This window comes from Canis lupus, chromosome 25 (genome assembly GCF_011100685.1).
Source record: "Canis lupus familiaris isolate Mischka breed German Shepherd chromosome 25, alternate assembly UU_Cfam_GSD_1.0, whole genome shotgun sequence".
Classification (NCBI taxonomy): Eukaryota; Metazoa; Chordata; class Mammalia; order Carnivora; family Canidae; genus Canis; species Canis lupus.
The window spans coordinates 6,819,926-6,827,246 of record NC_049246.1 but is presented as its reverse complement, the minus strand read 5'-3'; the positions used below and the strand labels follow the sequence as shown (position 1 = coordinate 6,827,246).

Genomic DNA, 7,321 nt, shown 5'->3' with positions numbered 1-7,321 from the left:
GGAATTTGAAACTATCCTCTGCTAAGTTTGTACTTAGGAGTGAAGTACTATCCCAATGTTGATAAAAGGGTTATAATGGAAATGATACAGTTGGAGTTAAATAGATTAAAATTCAAATTCCTCTAATCACTTTATTGTAGGAATTCTTGGAGTCCCTTTATTTCAGAATATTGTTGTGTATAATAAATCCAACATTTAAAAATATTTGCATTTTTATGATAGTCAAGAGATAAGGTAGTAGGATCTCTACTATTATAATGAGAAAAAGATAAGACTGGCTTTAGGTATTAAAAATAACCAGTAAGATTGAATGAGTCTAAATGCTTTTATTAAAGGAATCTAAATAATACACATAAGATCATTGTACCTTCTTCATGTTTTCATATACAATGGTTAAGAAATATTAATTAATTGAAAGAGAAACTTTGAAATAGTCTTGAATTCTCCCTATCACAACTAAACTAATTTGAGTGCATTGCAATTCAAATCCTAGCAGATGAATGAACCTCAAAACTTATTTAATCCAAAACTGTTATTCTTATGGGTGACAGAAGTAAGGCTGAGAAAAGTTAAGTGAATTGAATGATTTTACCAATTTTTAGAGTGAAAGAAAGGACAAGAGCCCAGGCTTCCTGAAACCTTGGCCAGGCATCTGTTCAGACCAAATATCAGGCCACTCTAATATAAATTATTAAACATTAAATTTACCTATGCAATTTTTAAAAGAATCAAAATAAAGCTAAGAATTAGAAAACCATCCAAGAAGGGAAATGAGATGGACAATTTCCCAAAGTTCTGTACAGTCACATGTATGAAGTGTTTTCTATCCTGTATCTAACTCATATCACTTAGTTATGTTCCTTTTTAATTACTAGCCTTGACAGCACCTGAACAGAGTATTTTAGAGATGATCAATGAAAAATTTTGCTTGCGGTTAAATAAATCCATTCTACGTACTCTTGGGCTTGTTATTTTTTCACACATAATCAATTGAATGCTTGATGAAATCCTTTCTGTCTCAGACTGTGATAACTTTTTCTAACATTTTGTTTATGTATTTAGCAGTAAAAGGACTCAATGACTGCCAAATATTAATAAAGTAGAACGAAGTACAATTGGGAGTCTACCATGAGGAGAGCATCATTTATGAAGCTAAGCAGTGACGTAGAACATTCTAAGCATAATTCTAGTTTCTAGTTTCTAACTTCATGATATGGAGATACTGATTTTCTCTTATTAAATTTGTATGATGAAGATAAACTTGTTTCCAGGATTCAAATAATGTTTCAATATGAATGTCATAATAATAGGAAGCGTGCCATTTAAGGAAAACAGTATTAACTACTAGGAAAAAATTGTATGCTGTTAAAAAAAGAACTTGAAAAAATAAGGACAACTACAAAAAAAATCCCATGACACCATACTTCCTTTTTTACCTGTCCTAATCCCTTCCAAATTTTTCATAATTCTCCTAAAAAATAAATTATATCAGGAGAATGGCAGAAGTTATTCTATTGGAGATATTGCTAGAAAAGCCCTGCATGTGGATGTGACAATCCTTCTGTTATATCCTGCAACATGGTCTGCCCCAAAGAAAGCCTGCTCTCCACATACAGTCCATGGCAGCTAGGGACTTTAGTTAAACTGAATGGAGGAAGACTAAAACTCCTCTCCTGACTATATGAATCTACAATCAATGCTTGTTGCTCTTAGAAGTATGGACTGGGAAAGTAAATGGATGAAAAAGAAGGAAATGAAAATTGAATTGCCATCTATGTAGCAAGTAGAGCAGTAAGTTTCACATCTATGATATGATATCATTTATCCAAAATGTCCTCACTTTTCTTTGAATGAGGAAACTGAGGCTGAGGAAGGTTCAAAATCTAATCATTAATTAGTTGGTAAATGGTATGGTTTAGGAATAAAGAAATACAAGTTGGGATAATTCAATATGTAATTAAATAGGTTAATAAAAATTCATACAGAATTAACTCACAAGTGTTTTTTTTCTTACAAGTGTTTTTAAATTAAGACAATCATTTCACAAAATTAAAGTGTCACATATAGCAGGACAAAATTAAATATTATAAATCAGAATAAGTGTTTATGGTTTGGCATAGATATAAAAATATTATGAAAACATTAATATTACCCTTAAAATTATTTTTAAGCAACAAAACATTTTAAATGAAAGTAAAGCTATTATTAAATTTGGCAAACAAATGTGTCAAGGGTCAATATTTTCTGACTTAATACTTCTATTAAGCTGATTTTTTCTCAATTCTCGAAAGAACTTCAAAACAGAGTATTTCAAATCTAGTTTGACATGTACTGTCACAATGACAAAAATGACAGATAAAAATCAAGAGACAAGACAAAACAGCAACTCATGCTCGTGGGTCCCTTTTATTTTTCTTTTCTTTTTTTCTTTTTGTTTAATTTTACTTACTTAACATACAGTGCAACATTGGTTTCTGGAGTAGAATTCAGTGATTCATCACTTACATACAATATCCAGTGCTCATCACAAATGCTCTCTTTAATATCTATCACCCATTTAACCCACCCCCCCCCCACCACTTCCCTCCATCAACCCTCAGTTTGTTCTCTATCATTAAAATTCTCTTATGGCTTGTTTCTCTCTCTCCTTTTTTGCTTTTCACCCTTCCCATATGTTCATCTGTTTTCTTTCTTAAATCCCACATATAAGTGAGATAATACAGTATTTGTCTTTCTCAGCTTAGCATAATATACTTTCATAATATACCCTTAGCATAATATACTCTAGCTCCATCCTCATTGTTGCAAATGGCAAAATTTCTTTTGATGGCTCTGTAATATTCCATTATATAAATATAAATATATAAATACACACACACACCATTTCTCCTTTATCCATTTATCAGTTGATGGACATAGGGGTTCTCTCCATTGTTTGGCTATTGTTGATAATGCTGCTATAAACATAGGAATGCATGTACCCCTTCAAATATGTATTTTTGAATACTTTAGGTAGATACCTACTAGTGAAATTGCTTGAAATTGTAGGATAGCTCTATTTTTAACTCTGAGGAGTCTCCAAACCATTCTCCAGAGTGGTTGCACCAGTTTGCTTTCCCATCAATGGTGCAAGAGGATTTCTCTTTCTCCACATTCTCACCAACACCTGTTGTTCCTTGTGTTGTTAATTTTAGCCATTCTGACAGGTGTGAAGTGGTATCTCATCATAGCTTTGATTTGTATTTCCTTGATTATGAATAATGTTGAGTATCTTTTCATGTGTCTGTTAGCCATCTGGATGTCTTCTTTGGAAAAGTTGTCTATTCATATCTTCTGCCCATTTCTTAACTGGATTGTTTTTTGAGTATTTAGTTTGATCAGTTCTTTATAGATTTTGGATACTAACCTTTTATCAGATATGTCATTTGCAAATATCTTCTCCCATTCCATAGATTTCCTTTTAGTTTTGTTGTTTCCTTCGCTGTGCAGAAACTTTTTATCTCGATGAAGTCCCAATAGTTCATTTTTCCTTTTGTTTTCCTTGCTTTCAGTGATGTGTCTGGTAAGAAGTTGGTAAGGCTGAGGTCAGAGAGGTTTCTCCTATGTTATCCTCTAGGATTTTGATACTTTCCTGTCCCACATTTAGACCTTTCATCCATCTTGAATTTGTTTTAATGGACAGTGTAAGAAATTGGTCCAGTTTCATTCTTCTGCATATTGCTGTTCAGTTTCCCCAACACCGCTCATGGGTCCTTTTATGATGGATCTCAATAAATATCTTTCTTTCAACTCTTACAGGAATAGCTACAGCTGTGTGGCCTGTAGATCCCAGGGAGTACCTGAGAACTTCCAGGATATTCAAGAAGCCAAAATTTGTTTCTTTATAATACTATTATTCACCTCTTTCACTCTTTTGGTATTTTTATTAATAGTGGAAAAACAACAGAAGTAAAACTGTGGTGCCTTAGCATCTGTAGTCTACACCTGTAGTCATTGTACAATGCTATGCACTAGCACTGGGAAAACAAGGAACAAATTTGACTTAAGAATATCCTTGATGAAGCAGTAAAAATTATTTTATTAAATCTCAACCCTGAATACACAGCTTTTAAATATTCTGTGTGACAACACAGGAAGTAAGCACAAAGCACTTTCATTGCATAGGAAAGTATGATGGCTGGCTTGAGGAAAAGCATGTGATTGAGTTACAAACTGAAACAGAAGTTTTTCCCATGAAGGTTCATTTTTACTTGAATGAACAACTGACAGGCTATACTTACTCAGACCAGCTATTTGACCATTTAAAGGAAAAGTGACAATATTTGTTGCCAATGATAAAATTCAAGCTTTTAAGAGAGAATAGAATTTTGGAAAACTTTTATCCACCACTATGAGCTTAATGGCTTTCAAATACTTAAAATACTTTACTGAGAATTGTGTAGTGTAAATGAATGTGACTTTTTGAAGCTATAATGAAACGTGTGAGCATTTGGAAGATCTGCATAAACCAAATAACCAAAGCATGATGTTATAAAATCATGCATGGGTAAAAGATACATTCAAAGTCCAAATATGTCCAATTGATTTTAATGTAACAGAATATGAAAAGCTCATTGATAGGATTTCTGATTCTATATGTCAAGAAATAACCACTTGTTGGGTTTTGGTATAATATAAAAGAAGTATATACACAACTATCTAAATAGTCTATTAAGGGATGCCAGGGTGGCTCAGTGGTTCAGCATCTGCCTTTGGCTCAGGGCGTGATCCTGGGGTCATGGGACTGAGTTCTGCAATGGGCTCCCCAAAGGGAGTCTGCTTCTCTCTCTGCCCATGTCTCTGCCTCTCTCTGTGTCTCTCATGAATAAATAAATTTTTAAAAATAGGCTATTAAAATACTCATCCTTTTCCAACCACATAACCATGTTAAGCTAGATTTTTTCCATAGATTCCCACCAGAACAACATAGCAATAAACTGAAGCAGAAGCAGATATAAAACTCCAGCCATCTTCTATTAGGTCAGCCATAAAAGAGATTTGCAAAAATATTTTTTAAAAAGTAGCAAAACAGGGATCCCTGGTTGGCGCAGCGGTTTAGCGCCTGCCTTTGGCCCAGGGCGTGATCCTGGAGACCCGGGATCGAGTCCCACGTCGGGCTCCCGGTGCATGGAGCCTGCTTCTCCCTCTGCCTGTGTCTCTGCCTCTCTCTCTCTCTCTCTCTCCTTCTCTCTCTCTGTGTAACTATCATAAATAAATAAAAATTTTAAAAAAATCTTTAAAAAAAAAAAGTAGCAAAACAGCTAGTATAAAATAAATTTAAAACTCTTCTCACTAAGTTTCTTTTTTGGTGAATATATAGTAATGTTTCATTAAAATATTCTAATTATGTTAACATGTAATGGGCTTATTATTATTTTTAAATGAATTTATGAAAAATAATTTTAAGTTTCTGTTCTAATTTCTAATATACATTTTTTTCATTTCTAATACAGTAAATAAATATCAGTAGTTGAAACCCACACAAACAAGAAGCTCTTTGGAGTGCTCAGTAATTTTTAAGAAAGAATGATGGGGTCTGAGACAGATACTTAAGAACCACTGTGCTATAGAAATGTGTTCAACAATTAGTTATATGATGGTATATAACCAAGACTGAATTCTGTTCAGTATTTGCCTTCTTTTTCTTTAAGGTGAATTAATCAATATAGGGGATATAAGCTTCTGACAGCATCTCTTCAGGAAAACCTCCCACCTGCTATTCTCAGTCCAGGTGGCTGATCCTGTTCCTAGATCAAGAGGACATCAACATGGGTGTTATGCTATATGTTGGCAAACTGAACTCCAATAAAAAAATAAAAATAAAAATTAATTAATTAAAAAAGAGGACATCAACAACTTTATCTGTCAGAGTACTACATCTCCCTAAAGAATGGGCAGGTGACTCAGGCCAACAAAAGGTATCTCTGCATTTACAATTTTGGCTCTGTTGCTAGCTCTAGAATGATAAAAGCTTAGAACTGTGGGTGGATGGCTATCTTTCCTAAAAAGTAGGGAAACTATTAGAATGTAGCCAACACGGGTAGTAGAGACAACAAATGTGTCCTGATGACATTAAACTTCTATAACCAACATGTTTGAAGACAACTTCATCTCTGGCCTTTCTGGTTACAAAAGCCAAAAAATTCCTTCTATTGCAACTTTTATAAGCTGGATCTCTATCAAATCCAAAATAAATCCTAATACAGAATTTGCTACCTGGAAGTAGAATGTTAAAATAACAGACTTTAAAATGTGATACTGGCTGAGCTACGGTTGAAAATTCACCCATTCCAGGCTAGGGAAAGGGCAAAAGCTATTATTTGATAGTAAAGCATCAATTAAAAGGTGCCTAATGTATCATAGAACTCATATCACATAAATAATCAAGGATAGAGTTTCAGAGGATCAGGAAAAAAGTGTCAGAATCTTGGACGGTGTTGGCTACTTCTTTTAGCCTTCAAAGAAAAGGATGGCCTGCAGCCTAATCAGGCAGGTCTGGAAGCAGAGAGGAAAAGGGATTCAGTCCTTACTAAGAGTCATCCTTTCTGCCTGTGCATGGCACTCTAAAATGGTCAATAGCAGATAGCCATGTGTCTTTTGGGATGGCAGATATATAAATCTCTGCCCCTTGCTGAAGTTAGTGCAAGTGAAAAACACAATGGGAAAACAGATTGAGACCCTGGTGAGCCAGGGTGCCAGAGGATCATTTCCAAACACTACATTCTCTGACTAACAGAAAACTACTACAACTCCTCTAGAGAAGTTCTCCCCAGGACTCCTACCACTATGAGGATTAGGATCTGCAGGATGTTAGCTCATTGTCTCCCAGTCTGAGATCCAGATGGCTTGGGGCAGCGGCAGAGCATAAAGGCAGACTGCTCAGAGGAAGAAGCAATGAAGGCTGGAACCAGAGTGGTGGGCCACAGGAGTCAATCCAGAAAATAGTCAAGAAATAAACAGCCCACCAGTCCTAGCAAGAAACCCAGTGGCATTGCCAGAGAAATGCCAAAGCTCACCAAATAGACCTGAGAATGCCCAAATTACAAGACAGTTTACAGGCACCAAACCTGCACCAACAGCCAGGAGGAACTGAAATATTTATAGCTGTTAGGATGAAAGCCTCCCCAATGTTAACCTGCCATGTAGGACAATGGAAAGGGAGTTCCTCCCAGAAAACAGTGAGAGGCCAGCCAGATTTTTAAACAAAGAACCCCCTCCACTGCTAGCTCAGAGAGTCCTTGTACTCTTTGTCCAGCCTGAGATAATTGCTATGAAACTGAGA

The 7,321-nt window shown here is 35.2% G+C and overlaps 1 protein-coding gene across 1 annotated transcript in view; it reads right to left on the bottom strand.

Moving 5' to 3' along the window:
• Nucleotides 1–7,321, bottom strand: part of STARD13 (StAR related lipid transfer domain containing 13) — a 377,570-nt gene that overhangs the window by 354,292 nt on the left and 15,957 nt on the right.